Source organism: Convolutriloba macropyga, chromosome 5 (assembly GCF_964194025.1).
Source record: "Convolutriloba macropyga chromosome 5, txConMacr16.3, whole genome shotgun sequence".
Lineage (NCBI taxonomy): Eukaryota > Metazoa > Xenacoelomorpha > Acoela > Convolutidae > Convolutriloba > Convolutriloba macropyga.
In genome coordinates this window covers 7,670,477-7,687,139 of record NC_134472.1, presented here as the reverse complement: position 1 = coordinate 7,687,139, position 16,663 = coordinate 7,670,477, and the positions used below count along the sequence as shown (strand labels likewise).

Sequence of the window (16,663 nt, the reverse complement as noted above, 5' to 3'; positions counted from 1 at the left end):
GATTACTGTAATGAAAGGTAGAGTTTAATTATCTGCTCTTGAAGGAAGTTCATAACAATTATTGTAAACGTGTGTCTTTGTTTATGCAAATTTTGCGCTTGACAAGTTTGAGTTTTTCTTCAAGAACATTCTTTGACTTCTCGAGTGCATCATTTTTGAGTGGTCTCTAGTGCTCCGAAGTAAAGCTGGTTGCTAATACAAAATCGGTTGCAGCGTAGCAAAATTAAGTGACGTTGCGCAGTGGTTAGTGCGGGTGGCCATGGATCCGGAGGTCACTAGTTCGAACGCCGTTGGGGTCAAGCTTTTTTGCACCCATGAAGAAAAATTGAACTATACTAAAGATCATAAATAAATTGCCTCGCCTGTAGTTCATGAGTTATTCTTCCGACATTGTCGGTTTATGTTTGAAAACCGTTTCTCCAGTTTTTCGTTCCACCTTCTAAAATTTTAATAGACTACAGGACTCTGATCTAATCTATTAAATAATTCGCATAGAATTTTTTAATTGACAAAATGCTGCTGAACCGCCAACAAATGTCGTTCTTCCGAATAAGTATTGTGCCTTTAGTGGTTTTTGATGCAATTTTTTTGTTCGACTGACGTTATGTCTGATTTTCGTTTGATTCTTTTTAAGACAGCTTTTACTTCTTTAGTTCGTGTAAAAAAACTATCATTTAAAGCCACTCAACTTCTCAGCCGGCAGTTACAGGGCTGCTGATTTTTTTGATAGCCGCGCAGCGATAACTGGGGCTAATATAGGTCTTCTCTTGGTTTTTTACATTTCAAAGAAATTAGTTTGTATTTGGCGTTGTTTTTTACGACACTCGGAGTGGATTGGTAGAGCGTCTTTTTTGATCGATGTTTTTATGGAGTTTAATTTAACCGGATGTAAGAGTCAATGCCGCACGTTGAAACTAAGTTTTTAGGTCAAACGGCTGATTGAATTGAAGAGCAGAGAGCAATTTTTGTTCATGCCTCATTTTTTAGTGAGAGAGAGAGAGAGTGATAAAAGTAAGTGTAACATTTTTGGAGACATGAGCAAATTTTTCTGATCACTTGCGGCTTTTTGAGGCAGATTTTTCGTGTTAACTTTACTTTTTTGTGTAAAATCGGTTTTCTAAAGCATATTGACGAATAACTATACTTATGGGAGCATTTGTGACAAATTCAGTCCTATATTGGAGTTTTATGTACAATATTGAGCTATTCTTTTGGTTTCGAAATTTTGAACGCTTTTTTAACGTTAATGGTTTCGAGGTGTGTCGTTGTTTTTCCCATTCTTTTCTGATAGCCTTTTTCTAACGCAATTTAATATCACAAAGAAAAATTGAACTATACTAAAGACCATAAATAAATTGCCTCGCCTGTAGTTCATGAGTTATTCTTCCGACATTGTCGGTTTATGTTTGAAAACCGTTTCTCCAGTTTTTAGTTCCACCTTCTAAAATTTTAATAAACTACAGGACTCTGATCTAATCTATTAAATAATTCGCATAGAATTTTTTAATTGACAAAATGCTGTTGAACCGACAACAAATGTCGTTCTTCCGAATAAGTACTGTGCCTTTAGGGGTTTTTGATGCAATTTTTTTGTTCGACTGACTTTATGTCTGATTTTTGTTTGATTCTTTTTAAGACAGCTTTTACTTCTTTAGTTCGTGTAAAAAAAACTATCATTTAAAGCCACTCAACTTCTCAGCCGGCAGTTACAGGGCTGCTGATTTTTTTGATAGCCGCGCAGCGATAACTGGGGCTAATATTGGTCTTCTCTTGGTTTTTTACAATTCAAAGAAATTAATTTGTATTTGGCGTTGTTTTTTTACGACACTCGGAGTGGATTGGTAGAGCGTCTTTTTTGATCGATGTTTTTATGGAGTTTAATTTAACCGGATGTAAGAGTCAATGCCGCACGTTGAAACTAAGTTTTTAGGTCAAACAGCTGATTGAATTGAAGAGCAGAGAGCAATTTTTGTTCATGCCTCATTTTTGAGTGAGAGAGAGAGAGTGATAAAAGTAAGTGTAACATTTTTGGAGACATGAGCAAATTTTTCTGATCACTTGCGGCTTTTTGAGGCAGATTTTTAGTGTTAACTTTACTTTTTCGTGTAAAATCGGTTTTCTAAACCATATTGACGAATAACTATACTTATGGGAGCATTTTTGACAATTTCAATCCTATATTAGAGTTTTATGTACAATATTGAGCTATTCTTTTGGTTTCGAAATTTTGAACGCTTTTTTAACGTTAATGGTTTCGAGGTGTGTCGTTGTTTTTCCCATTCTTTTCTGATAGCGTTTTTCTAACGCAATTTAATATCACAAATATCACACAATCTATTAATAACAATGCTTTTAAAGTCGCAACTTATGAAATTTCTAAGAATTTTCTAGAAGTTTCCCTTTTCCCTGATATTGTTTCCTCCCTTTGTTTTTTCAAATAGAATTTTTAATGATGTTGCTAATTTGATCAAGTAGTTATTGGGTAGGTTGTAGGTTAACGTTTGCTTCGAGTCGATTCCTGAGTCTTCCGTTTATTTTTTTGTTTTTCATTCAGAACTGTTCACACTTTTGTTAATCATTTTTCAAGTCACATTTGAGTTGCGATTTTGGTCACAAGGAAACTGGACGTGGAGCAAAAAGCAGTTGGTTTATTGGCGTATTTTTTTTTGCTCTTATTTCAAAGAGGAGTTAGAAAGTGGTGTTTAAATAAAGTTTCGCTATTCTCGCTAGTGGTTCTTTGTTCACATGCTGCAAATTAACTTGAATTTTTACTGTTTTTTTGAATTTTTCGATTGATTCTCTTTGTATATGTTTTTTCCAATCCATTCATAGTCCAATCTGGGCATGTATGTTCTAGTTTTTTGTTTAGTCAAAAAAATTGTTTTGGATTAGTGATCAGGACTTGTCCTTTTTTGTTTGGACCATATGACGTCGCAATCACTTCCGCACTCTGGAGTTGACTTTCCTTTACTTTCATTCAAAGAGACGCAGCAATAATTAATACAGACTCCTATTCAACAAATAACATCTCAGAATTTAATAAAAGTTTTTTATCATTTTGAGCAGCGGATGTACAATCTGTATTTTTGTATCGCTTGTATCCCCTCATTACCAATCAATGTTATTTTAGTTATTCATACTAGCCCTTAATTAAGAATCTAGCACCCTCATTAAGAATCTACAATCACGAAATGATATCAAAAAGAATTTCAAGTTTTCTTTTTTAATCCCAATAAGGGTATCAAAGGCTTAGTATGAGAGTTTGAGAGAGCCTTACCAAATTGCCTTAGCTTAATTTATGACCCGAATTCAATGCGCGTCTCAGTGAATGTGGCAATACAAAGTGAATGAACGAACATCGCAATACAAGGTGAAAGAAGGAAAATCCAACTCGAACTATTTCAATATGTTAACTCGAACTATTTCAATATGTTAACTCGAACTATTTCAATATGTTAACTCAAACTGTTTCAATATTTGAGAACCAACTATTTCATTATTTATGTATTTTATTTCCATCTGATTACAATTGTTCTCATTATTTTATGAGCGTAAATTAACATTTCTCCAAATCTTTTGTTTTCCGGAAGGTTAGCATGTTTTCCGCCATCCGTGCCATGTGGCGCAGTCACATATTCAATGGCCATTTCATAACCAGGCTGCCTGAAAACAGGGCCATCCTGAAGGCAGCATGTAATAAATGTAATTGTAATGTGAGGACGATCAGACAGAGCATGTAGCGAGGACAGATCATTTTGTTTACATAAAGCGAATAACGCGGGTAATTATAAGCCAAGGCGGCAATATATGCCGCCACTTGAAAGATAAGAATGCAATATATGACGCCACTTGAAAGTTAAGAATGCAAAACCAGCTTGTTTGAATCCAATAAAATTAATCATGCTTTTATAAAATTGGCATGATATAGTTTGTCATGAACAGACTATGACTCAGAAAAAATTTCCGAATTCAAAGTACATGTTTCATTGCTGAATACTCCATGCATGCGTACTCCGGGCAGGCTGAGGTCCCAGACCAAAACCAGATATGTCCTGACCGAAATGAACGCATGAAGGGGGTGTCGTGGGTTCAAAATTACACGGTCTGGAAACACGGATGAACGCACGATGGTCTGGACATGAACGCTCGATGGTCTGGACATGAACGCACGATGGTCTGGACATGAACGCACGAAAGTCTGGACATGAACGCACGAAAAATTTTCGTGCGTTCATTTCCAGACTTTCGTGCGGTCATATCCAGACCATCGTGCGCTCATGTCCAGACCATCAGGCGTTCATGTCCAGACTTTCGTGCGTTCACCAGACGGAAAAAAATTACCTGCTGGGGTGCAGTGCAGCTCCTTGAAGCTGAAGACAGAGAGGGTTCCAAAACTCCACAAATCCAGATATTTAAAATCTTTTTTTTTACGTGAGGTACATGAACATCTTTATTACAATAGTAGACATTTTTTAGCTATCGCCTAAACTGTCTATAAAAAAATTTCATCGCATTAGCTGTGGTGCGAGTTTATTCTTTGAGTTATTTAAGAGTGTGAACGTGTCAGTGAGCGATCGCTAAAATGAATGAGAGGTTTTCAGTAAAAAATCGAATACATTGTCAGCGATATATCTTGCCAATTTAATTTGCACTGTTTTCTATCTGTTTTATCAGCTAATTATTGTATTTTACTTGCATTATCCATTTCAATTGAGATTAACCAACCCTTATCCATTTCAATTAAGATTAATCAGCAATTCAATAAAAATTAAAATTAAAGGAGACACAAGCTATCAAAAGACACTTTTCCACAGACACCTTTCAATAGACAGCTGTTAAAAGAGGCAAAAATACTGAATCACTCAAATGAATAATAATTCGATTGCTGAACTCAATTGAACGGCACTTATTAATTCAAATACACAAGGAAAAAACATTAATCTCCTATCCAATTTTTGCGGAAAAACGTCTCAATTGAGTTTTAGTGATTATGAAAGATCATGAAAAGTTAATAATTTTCCACAGAAGAAACAGTCATTTCATAAACGGAAATTTCACCTAAAAGCTAGGCCTACTGATGAAAAGGCCGCATCAACCCTTGAGCATAAAAACTAAAATCTGTTCTGAGTGGCAAAGTTCTGAGTGGCACCAGCCTAAAGATTGGTGGTTGCTCGAGGAAGTCTAATATCGATTTTTTGCAAAAAAATTTAGTGCCAATTTTTTTATGCACCTCTATTCTTGGGCGTGCTTGGTTTATCTTTTTGGTGGAATACTTGGTATAGCTTTTCTTTTTGTTGCCCTACTTTTCAAAACAATTAAAAGTAGTTTTAAATTATCTACGTCCTATTTGATTTGAAAATAAATTTTAAACTCCTTTTACTTGCTGAAAGTTGCGCATTACATTTGGCACAATTGAAGATTATAGATATAATAAATGCGGATTACAGATACATTCAATGCAGAATAGAGTTACGCTTACTTCGATAATAAGATACATAAATCTTGCTAGAGAGTCTGCATAGCAAGCAAAAAATAAGATGCAAAACTTGTATCTAAAACCCTCGTTTAAATTTTGGACACTTTTGCGAATACGTTTTCAGCAATTCCGTTCAATTTCGGCCGAACTTGATTATGTATCTATTTTTCGCATTTTTGTTTCTTTTTCAATGAATTAACATAGGAGAAACGAGCAAGAGCTACACAGATCGGGCAGATTTGCTCAAGAAAAATTGAGTATACCTCTGCTGCGTTATGGATTAATCGTATTTCAATCAAAACGATAAGTAGTAAGTAGTAGTAAATAGTAAGTAGACGATAAACCAAAACTTGTGGTTTTATGTCTGCAAGTGAAGGCTTTTATGAATTTATGTTGGTTACTTTAAAAATAGTAAAAACTAGAAACGCGTTTCCATTGGATTGCAATAAACTAAAATGATTTAAATTTCAGGTTATTGTAGCAAAATTATTTTCTAAATGGGGGAATGCATATTCGCGACTGACTTTTTTCTTTTTCGGCAATCAATTTTTCACTTTTTGTCTGTACATCATTCAGAAAAAAACGAAAACATCTTTTTCTACTCTTTCTAATTCATTTAATCTAAAACAAGGTGTTTTCAGGTTTTTGAAAAACGTGTACTCTATAAAATATGGTAGGAAAAATTTAAAAGGAAGAAAATATCGATCCCGTTGGCAAATAATACTGATCACGTAGAAATAAAAAGTAAAAAACAGAAAGTTTTTTTTAGTAAACTTAGATACATCAAATGCAGTTCTGGTACAGTTTCATGCTAAAAAAGAATTAAAACCATTTGACCTGCAATTTAGAAAAAAACAATTACTTTGTCCTTTTCTTTTTAAAGAAAAAAATTTTGTATGATAATCTAAACAGCATCAATGTTCCTCTGTATAAAACAAATTGACAGCACTAAATTTTTAGGCATTTTAGAATTCTCAGAACATTAAAAATGATTTTTGAAAAAATAAAATGAAAAGCAAAAAACATTTTTTTAAAATTGATGAGAAAACTCTTTATTTACTAAAAACCGATCACTTAAGTAATATCAAAACCAAGGAGACGTAAAAAAATTGTATATGGTAAAGCTTTAAATTTTAATTTCTTATACTGTCAGAGAAGATTTTTCCAAGTACGTTCCTCAATTATGATAAAAGAGAGAACAATTAAAAATTTAGAGAGTTCACTGATCAAAAACTTAATACGAAAATGCATGGTTATTATTCCTTTGAAAATTGGATGAAATTTAATTTCCACTTCTCTTTTCTTACTGACTTGTTTGAGTCTGCTAGTATTTCTGTAAAGTTCATAGCTTAATGATCACCAAACAAAGAACAAAGAGCTATTTCTTGAAAAGTGAAAACGGAGGTTTTTCTTCACTTTTTAATTCATAAAAAATGCTAGAATTTTTTCATTTCTTTAAAAAATGTTCTGCAAATAGTGAATGGGCAAAACCGTAAATTTAACTGAACACAGCGTACTAAGTAACAAAAATTGGGGACAACAGAAACGTTATTACACTTGTCAGACACAAATTGAAGCAGAGGGCTAAGTGTTAACAAACGTGAAAAAAATTATAAAAAATTGCTACAATTTTTGGTTTAAAAATGTTTATAAAAAAACTATAATTTTTAAATCTGACTGGTAACCTATCTACGAGATTTAAAAAAATTGTCCCATGATGCAGAGCAAAATTGACAAAACACGAAAACTTCAAAAAGTTTCCTTTCGAAATTTAATGACCAAATTACGATTACTGATACAGTTGCCTCAAAAGGTCAACACCTAGTTGTCTAGAAGAAAAACATAGGGAACTTACATGAACCTTGACAAAACTTGAGTAAAAACCAATTGCCAAATGTCAATTTTTAAAAAATTTTTGGAGTTAGGGGCTTGTATTTGTATTTTTGTGTTTGCGTTTGTGAATTGTATTTTGTGTGCGTGTACGTCCAAATTTTTCTCTGACATCAATTGACGATGTTTCCGCAACCTTGAGAGGTACGTTGGAAAATTCTGTGCTACGCACAGAATCTTACAAGCCGTTTTATTTTAACTGACGTCTTGGGCCTAAGTAAGCGCAGACAATAATTAGCAAGCCATTCCCTGGTTTTGTTAAAAAAAAGAGCTATATATATACATGCAAACACACACACACACATATATATATATATATATCTATATATATATATATATATATATATATATATATATATATATATATATATTTATATAATGTTTTAACAAAACAAGGGGCTGTCTCGCTAAAAAAATTTTGTATGATACTCTAAACAGCATCAATGTTCCTCTATATAAAACAAATTGACAGCACTAAATTTTTAGGCATTTTAGAATTCTCAGAACTTTAAAAATGATTTTTGAAAAAATAAAATGAAAAGCGAAAAACATTTTTATTAAATTCATCAGAAAACTCTTTTATTCACTAAAAACTGATCACTTAAGTAATATCAAAACCAAGGAGACGTAAAAAAATTGTATATGGTAAAGCTTTAAATTTTAATTTCTTATACTGTCAGAGAAGATTTTTCCAAGTACGTTCCTCAATTATGACAAAATAGAGAACAATTAAAAATTTAGAGAGTTCACTGATCAAAAACTCAATACAAAAATGCATGGTTATTATTCCTTTGAAAATTAGATGAAATTTAATTTCCACTTCTCTTTTCTCACTGACTTGTTTGAGTCTGCGATTAATTCTGTAAAGTTCATAGCTTAATGATCGCCAAACAAAGAACAAAGAGCTATATCTTGAAAAGTGAAAACGGAGATTTTTCTTCACTTTTTAATTCATAGTTTCATGCTAAAAAAGAATTAAAATCATTTGACCTGTAATTTAGAAAAAAACAATTACTTTGTCCTTTCCTTTTTAAAGAAAAAAATTTTGTATGATAATCTAAACAGCATCAATGTTCCTCTGGTTAAAACAACTTGACAGCACTAAATTTTTAGGCATTTTAGAATTCTCAGAACATTAAAAATGATTTTTGAAAAAATAAAATGAAAAGCAAAAACATTTTTTTAAAATTCATGAGAAAACTCTTTTATTTACTAAAAACTGATCACTTAAGTAATATCAAAACCAAGGAGACGAAAAAAATTGTATATGATAAGGCTTTAAATTTTAATTTCTTATACTGTCAGAGAAGGTTTTTCCAAGTACGTTCCTCAATTATGACAAAATAGAGAACAATTAAAAGTTTAGAGAGTTCACTGATCAAAAACTTAATACGAAAATGCATGGTTATTATTCCTTTGAAAATTAGATGAAATTTATATTCCACTTCTCTTTTCTTACTGACTTGTTTGAGTCTGCGAGTAATTCTGTAAAGTTCATAGCTTAATGATCGCCAAACAAAGAACAAAGAGCTATATCTTGAAAAGTGAAAACGGAGATTTTTCTTCACATTTTAATTCATAGTTTCATGCTAAAAAAGAATTAAAACCATTTGACCTGCAATTTAGAAAAAAACAATTACTTTGTCCTTTTCTGTTTAAAGAAAAAAATTTTGTATGATAATCTAAACAGCATCAATGTTCCTCTTTATAAAACAAATTGACAGCACTAAATTTTTAGGCATTTTAGAATTCTCAGAACATTAAAAATGATTTTTGAAAAAATAAAATGAAAAGCAAAAAACATTTTTTTAATATTCATGAGAAAACTCTTTTATTTACTAAAAACTGATCACATAAGTAATATCAAAACCAAGGAGACGTAAAAAAATTGTATATGGTAAAGCTTTAAATTTTATTTTCTTATACTGTCAGAGAAGATTTTTCCAAGTACGTTCCTCAATTATGACAAAATAGAGAACAATTAAAAATTTAGAGAGTTCACTGATCAAAAACTCAATACAAAAATGCATGGTTATTATTCCTTTGAAAATTAGATGAAATTTAATTTCCACTTCTCTTTTCTCACTGACTTGTTTGAGTCTGCGATTAATTCTGTAAAGTTCATAGCTTAATGATCGCCAAACAAAGAACAAAGAGCTATATCTTGAAAAGTGAAAACGGAGATTTTTCTTCACTTTTTAATTCATAGTTTCATGCTAAAAAAGAATTAAAACCATTTGACCTGTAATTTAGAAAAAAACAATTACTTTGTCCTTTCCTTTTTAAAGAAAAAAATTTTGTATGATAATCTAAACAGCATCAATGTTCCTCTGGTTAAAACAACTTGACAGCACTAAATTTTTAGGCATTTTAGAATTCTCAGAACATTAAAAATGATTTTTGAAAAAATAAAATGAAAAGCAAAAAACATTTTTTTAAAATTCATGAGAAAACTCTTTTATTTACTAAAAACTGATCACTTAAGTAATATCAAAACCAAGGAGACGAAAAAAATTGTATATGATAAGGCTTTAAATTTTAATTTCTTATACTGTCAGAGAAGGTTTTTCCAAGTACGTTCCTCAATTATGACAAAATAGAGAACAATTAAAAGTTTAGAGAGTTCACTGATCAAAAACTTAATACGAAAATGCATGGTTATTATTCCTTTGAAAATTAGATGAAATTTATATTCCACTTCTCTTTTCTTACTGACTTGTTTGAGTCTGCGAGTAATTCTGTAAAGTTCATAGCTTAATGATCGCCAAACAAAGAACAAAGAGCTATATCTTGAAAAGTGAAAACGGAGATTTTTCTTCACATTTTAATTCATAGTTTCATGCTAAAAAAGAATTAAAACCATTTGACCTGCAATTTAGAAAAAAACAATTACTTTGTCCTTTTCTGTTTAAAGAAAAAAATTTTGTATGATAATCTAAACAGCATCAATGTTCCTCTTTATAAAACAAATTGACAGCACTAAATTTTTAGGCATTTTAGAATTCTCAGAACATTAAAAATGATTTTTGAAAAAATAAAATGAAAAGCAAAAAACATTTTTTTAATATTCATGAGAAAACTCTTTTATTTACTAAAAACTGATCACATAAGTAATATCAAAACCAAGGAGACGTAAAAAAATTGTATATGGTAAAGCTTTAAATTTTATTTTCTTATACTGTCAGAGAAGATCTTTCCAAGTACGTTCCTCAATTATGACAAAATAGAGAAAATTTAAAAATTTAGAGAGTTCACTGATCAAAAACTTAATACGAAAATGCATAGTTATTATTCCTTTGAAAATTAGATGCAATTTAACTTCCACTTCTCTTTTCTTACTGACTTGAGTCTGCGAGTAAGTCTGTAAAGTTCATAGCTTAATGATCGCCAAACAAAGAACGAAGAGCTATTTCTTGAAAAGTGAAAACGGAGATTTTTCTTCACTTTTTAATTCATAAAAAATGCTAGAATTTTTTCATTTCTTTAAAAAAAGTTTTGCAAATAGTGAAGGGGCAAAACCGTAAATTTAACTGAACACAACGTTCTAAGTAACAAAAATTGGGGACAACAGAAACGTTATTACACTTGTCAGACACAAATTGAAGCAGAGGGCTAAGTGTTAACAAACGTGAAAAAAATTATAAAAAATTGCTACAATTTTTGGTTTAAAAATGTTTATAAAAAAACTATAATTTTTAAATCTGACTGGTAACCTATCTACGAGATTTAAAAAAATTGTCCCATGATGCAGAGCAAAATTGACAAAACACGAAAACTTCAAAAAGTTTCCTTTCGAAATTTAATGACCAAATTACGATTACTGATACAGTTGCCTCAAAAGGTCAACACCTAGTTGTCTAGAAGAAAAACATAGGGAACTTACATGAACCTTGACAAAACTTGAGTAAAAACCAATTGCCAAATGTCAATTTTTAAAAAATTTTTGGAGTTAGGGGCTTGTATTTGTATTTTTGTGTTTGCGTTTGTGAATTGTATTTTGTGTGCGTGTACGTCCAAATTTTTCTCTGACATCAATTGACGATGTTTCCGCAACCTTGAGAGGTACGTTGGAAAATTCTGTGCTACGCACAGAATCTTACAAGCCGTTTTATTTTAACTGACGTCTTGGGCCTAAGTAAGCGCAGACATTAATTAGCAAGCCATTCCCTGGTTTTGTTAAAAAAAGAGCTATATATATACATGCAAACACACACACACACACACACACACACACACACACACACACACACATACACACACACACATATATATATATATATATATATATATATATATATATATACATATATATATATATATATATATATATATACATATATATATATATATATATATATATATATATATATATATATAATGTTTCAACAAAACAAGGGGCTGTCTCGCTAACGAGCTCGTTATAGTTAGCAAGCAATTTGTTTCTGTCTTTGGGATTTCATGACACAATTTTCAACACTTTGTTTAAATTTTTTGCTTGAATTTTGGCTATATCTTCTCATTAAAAAAAATCAATATCTTTGTTTCAACTAAGGAAAAAAGCATCATTGTTGCAAACAAGAGTAAAAAAATAGCTGAATATACCATTGCAGTAATCCCTACACTGCCGTCACACAGTATTGCAAAACCAGCTCTGACGAAAAGTCCGGCTTTTCAAGTTCTTGCCTGTTTTCATATATTAAAGAGTAAATTTCCGTTTCTGCTGTTTAGTGGCGGGCAACAGAAATTATTCAAGTTTCCATAAAAGTTTTTTAATACTAACTTGGTCGTACATATTTTTGTCGTGAGAATTATACTTCACTGCGATAATTCTCTCTCAAAATATGCAAAATTTCAATTGAGGTAAATGAGTTAAGGAATCAAATCTGGTGAGAGCGATTGGTATTTTTTTAGCGAAAAAAAACCTTAAATAAAATCTACGCTTTAAAAAAGAATCATTTTTTAGATAAGATATTTTACTACCTTAAACTGTTAACCAGATTTCTCAAACACTTTTATAAACACATTCAGCTGACGATTCTACAATTTTTGAGATTATTTGAAAGGAAAATAAATAAGGAGTGGGCAATATAAGCATAGTTTTATTAACCATTTATAAACTGCAGCTGACTGCTTGAGTTAACAATTTATACAGTCTGATGATTTCAAAAAATTTTTCAGAACTCATCAGAACTACATTTATGAACGTTCAAGATCAACGATTGAGAATTTTACGAAAAATTTTCTTGCTCAGCCAATTTTTTTCTCACTTGGCACGTTTTGGCTGATTCCACTGCAGCCTGCTCATTTTATTGGTTTAAGTAACCAAAGATGAGGTCTACGACGCAAGAGAGGTATGGGACCTGAGGGGGGTACGGTGCCAAAGAGCCATATTCTGGCCCTACCCACGCTGGATTTATTCCGTCTGTTCCATACCCAATTTCATCCTCTTCGGTCTGGCTCTTACCTATATTTCGGTCCATATAAAATATTGAATTAGAGCTAAAAAAAAACCAATGAAAAATTTTTCATCAAAGGCAAAAACTTGAACGACAAATTGAAAACAGGTTCCAATCATTTGAAGGAACTCTTGGCACACTTGCCAGGCTTCACGCTCTGTTCAAACACGTTCCAGATTCTTTTTCTTACTGGTCTCAAATGGTACTGATGCTTACTCTTTCTGTTGAACGATACATTCTCATCAGTCATGGCGTAACTGCTCACTTAATTCTCACCAAAAAACGAAGGAACATTTTGTATTCTGTGTCGCTTGGGGCTTGTGTTGTCCTCCCTTCGATATACATTATTGACTATGTTGCAAATGTTCCGTTTTCAGATGAATTTGTCTACATACCTCCAATGTACGAGGCAGTTAGTATAAACATTTTGTTTTGTCTCTTTTATTGTCAACATCAAAGGAACTTCTTGGTCATTTGTGCCCAAAAACGAGCCTGCTGATATGAAATCAAAAATGTCCGTTTTATTTTCTCTAAATAATGTACAATGAAAATGGCAATGTGATACATAAGAAGAAGGCGATGCTTGATTTTCCCTTTCTCTGGTGATTTTTATCCTGTCTTTCTCTCTTGTTTCTATCGAATCAAAGTTGGGGAAATTCATTCCGAAGTAATTGGCGATGTAAAGGGCATTAAGTAACACGAGAATTTTTTGACATTAAGATTTTCTAGTTGATACAAATCCTTCATTTTATGACATGTGTTTAATTAAAATGATAGAGTGGTTGCATTTTTTGTCAATTCTACTGAGAAATTTAAGAAAACAGTTGCCTCCGGTGTATTGATAATATCCGTTTGCAACAATAACTTCAGCAAGTGAATAGATATATCAGATCATTTAGAAAATGGTCCTGTCATCAGAACATTCTAGAAAGATGACAAATCTGATCAGTGCATTGTTCGATCAACATTTGTGCACTGCAAATTGTCTTTCTTCAGATCGTTTTCCAAAGTCTCCACTCTGATCAGTGAATGATGGAGAGCATGCTTTATGGCATAGCAGTCTTCCAGATGTTGCCTTATGATCACACCATCTTTCCATTTTACTTCCATTTGACCTGCATTCTGAGCTGAACATCTTCACTGAAATTCTCAACATTTCTCGAGAAAAATTCCGATGCTGTCACTTTTTCTCATGTCAAAAACTCAATTCCTTTTCTCATTTCAATGGCAAAATACTGTGATTTTGCAGGCCACTTTACACAAAATAGCATGGATTTTGTTTTTTTTATGATTTTCGAACCTTCAAATGTTTGGCTAAATATTTTCCTGTGTTTCACCACACAAAGTACCACTCATATACATCTTTTTTCAGCAAACATTGTAGCTACACTAAATCCAGATTTCTTATATTTAACAAAACACTGATGCCTAGTTTTTCGTTGTAGCTGTCTGCCGATTAAATAAACACAATTTCAGTTTTAAATTTACTTAACATGGTAATTTAAAGCGAAAGTAAAACAACCTTTTCAGAATACTTAAGATTTCTGACAGTTTTTATACTCTGCCCTTACTTGTGTCTAACATGTAAGGTAACGTTAAAGGCTGTTCTTAAAGGTCATGTTTAGTTAGTTTTGAGCAACAGGGGTTACCAGTAAACCTTTCGTTTTGGCTTGGTCACCCTTCTGAGTATTTTCAAAGAAATAGATCCTAAATAATTCTTATGTGATGTGAAAAGGAAAAGAATACTTTTTCCTCTTTCAAAAACACTGTTCGTTTTTTATGTGAGGACACAATCATTGAGCTTCGTAAATATATGATTTACAGAAAAGTTCAGTGATGGGAAATGATCAGTTCGCAGCGCAATTTCAAAATAAACAGAACTGGATAACGATTTCCTTCTAATTTTTTTTTAAAATGAACAATTTCATTAAGTTTTTCACCCTGGCGATCTTTAATTTCTTAACTCTCAACATCTTCTGTATTGCCTTTTACTAGAGGATGTTAGTTCAAATGATCTGTGCTGAAAATATATGGAATGGAAATAGAAAAGATAAGAAATGATTTCCATTATACCAAAAATGACTTTTAATGATCTTATGTTCAATCCATGAAACCGGTATTTGTACGCTTCAGTGGTTTTAAAAATACTGAAAAAGTTAACTCCGTTAAAATAAAATGTTTAGTTAGCAATAACAAATAATGAATTCGGAAAAATGCATCTTTCTGCTTTAATTTTTACACTTTCAATGTTTTTGCTATTTTTGCTATTTTGGGAGCACCAAATGGATGACGTCTTCTATTTTGCAAAAAACTTGTTCAAAACAGTAAAGCATTGTTTTTTCCAACAGTTTTTAATCGGCTGAAAACAGGAAGATGGATTAAAAAAATAACAAAACTCTGGCGGAAAAAACAACAAAATAGTTGATTTTGTTTGCGAAAATTTTGGTAAAACAGTCAAAATCGATTTTAGGCTTGAAACTGTAAAAAAAAATACTCGCGACAATCAGAACTACCTTTAACCTAACTGAATTTACTTTCAAGCTTTTTATTTGGGTTTATCTTAAATTTCATCGCAATTGGTTGTTTTGTGAATCTGTTCACTTTTGTGAATCTCTGTTCTTTTCAATTTTGTTCACTTTTGTGAATCTGTTGTTCTTTTAGTGCTTCGGATGCTACATTCATGATCTGGTGTACAAAGTTGCCATACCGTCTGTGTTTCACATTCCTGCAATTTTAATATCAGGCACGCTGTACTGGCGCACTTCAAAAACCCTCAAAACTGTCAGGTCCGTTGACCGCAGCAATTTAATCACAAAAACGTTCATCGCGCTTTGGATTTTCTGGGTTATTACCTCTGTACCTTATGGCATCTTCATCGCTATTGATGCCTTCTGGTTAGGCAGATCAGATAACGACCTTATTGACACCAGTTTTTATGGTGTTATGTCAACTACGAGCTTAGATCACATTGTTGAAGATATTGTTTCAATTACGAGTAAGGGTTCTTACAGCCTTGCCATGATAAGACGGCTATGGTTTGTGGAAGTCGGATTGCGGACTTTGAAGATCAGTTATGGCTTCATCAACTCACTCCTGCTAATAATACTTTTGAAACCCTTTCATCAACCTATCGTCAAAGTTTGCAAGAAATTTACGCGCAATAGACCAGAATAAATAAAAAGGAAATTAGAGAACATTTCCGAGCAGTTGCGTCAAGATTTTCCAAATGAGCTGTTTGTGTATCCTATATGCAAAACACTACACAGAAAAGAATATTCCTAAAACCTTTTTTTAATAAACAGTTTCTTCGGAGGGTTTATCCAATATCACTCCTTCCTCAATTGAGTCTTGATAAACACTAATTTCAGTTAAATTATATATGAGCATGACTTTATATCAGTTATTTTGGCTTTGGGTTCTGTTATTGGCTCGTTGGGTTATCGGATAGTTGAGCTGTGTTATAATATGCATCAGTGAACTATGTTAATTAGACCCAGGTGAGGTGTGCGTTAATGATTAGACAAATCTAGATGGATAGATCTTCATATGCTTTTTTTCTCAAATCTGAAACAAATAAAATAAAATAACAGCGGGGTTAGTAATATAAGCCGACCAAATTAAATCAAATATAACTTAATTTAATTTTTAAGCAAGCTATTGTGTTCGGATTTTGTTTCCTGTTACGATGCTACTTGACAAATTATTTTTAACCAGGCCTTTTAAAAAGTGCTATTTTTCGGAACACTATTTTTGCTGGAACTAGTTCCTGTCAAATAACATTTTCTTCTCATAGTTATTTAAGTTTGTGTACTTTGGCCGAGTACAAAAAAATATGCATGCA

At 32.1% G+C, this 16,663-nt stretch overlaps 1 protein-coding gene and 1 long non-coding RNA gene across 2 annotated transcripts in view; one reads left to right on the top strand and one right to left on the bottom strand.

The window, feature by feature from the left end:
- Window positions 1-3,573, top strand: part of LOC142339751 (uncharacterized) — a 4,444-nt gene extending 871 nt beyond the window's left edge. The window contains exon 2 of the long non-coding RNA XR_012759029.1: window positions 3,291-3,573. This is a non-coding gene — a long non-coding RNA (uncharacterized LOC142339751). The remainder of the gene's footprint in view (window positions 1-3,290) is intronic.
- Window positions 1-16,663, bottom strand: part of LOC142339099 (ubiquitin-ribosomal protein eS31 fusion protein-like) — a 353,720-nt gene that overhangs the window by 235,568 nt on the left and 101,489 nt on the right. The window lies entirely within an intron of this gene.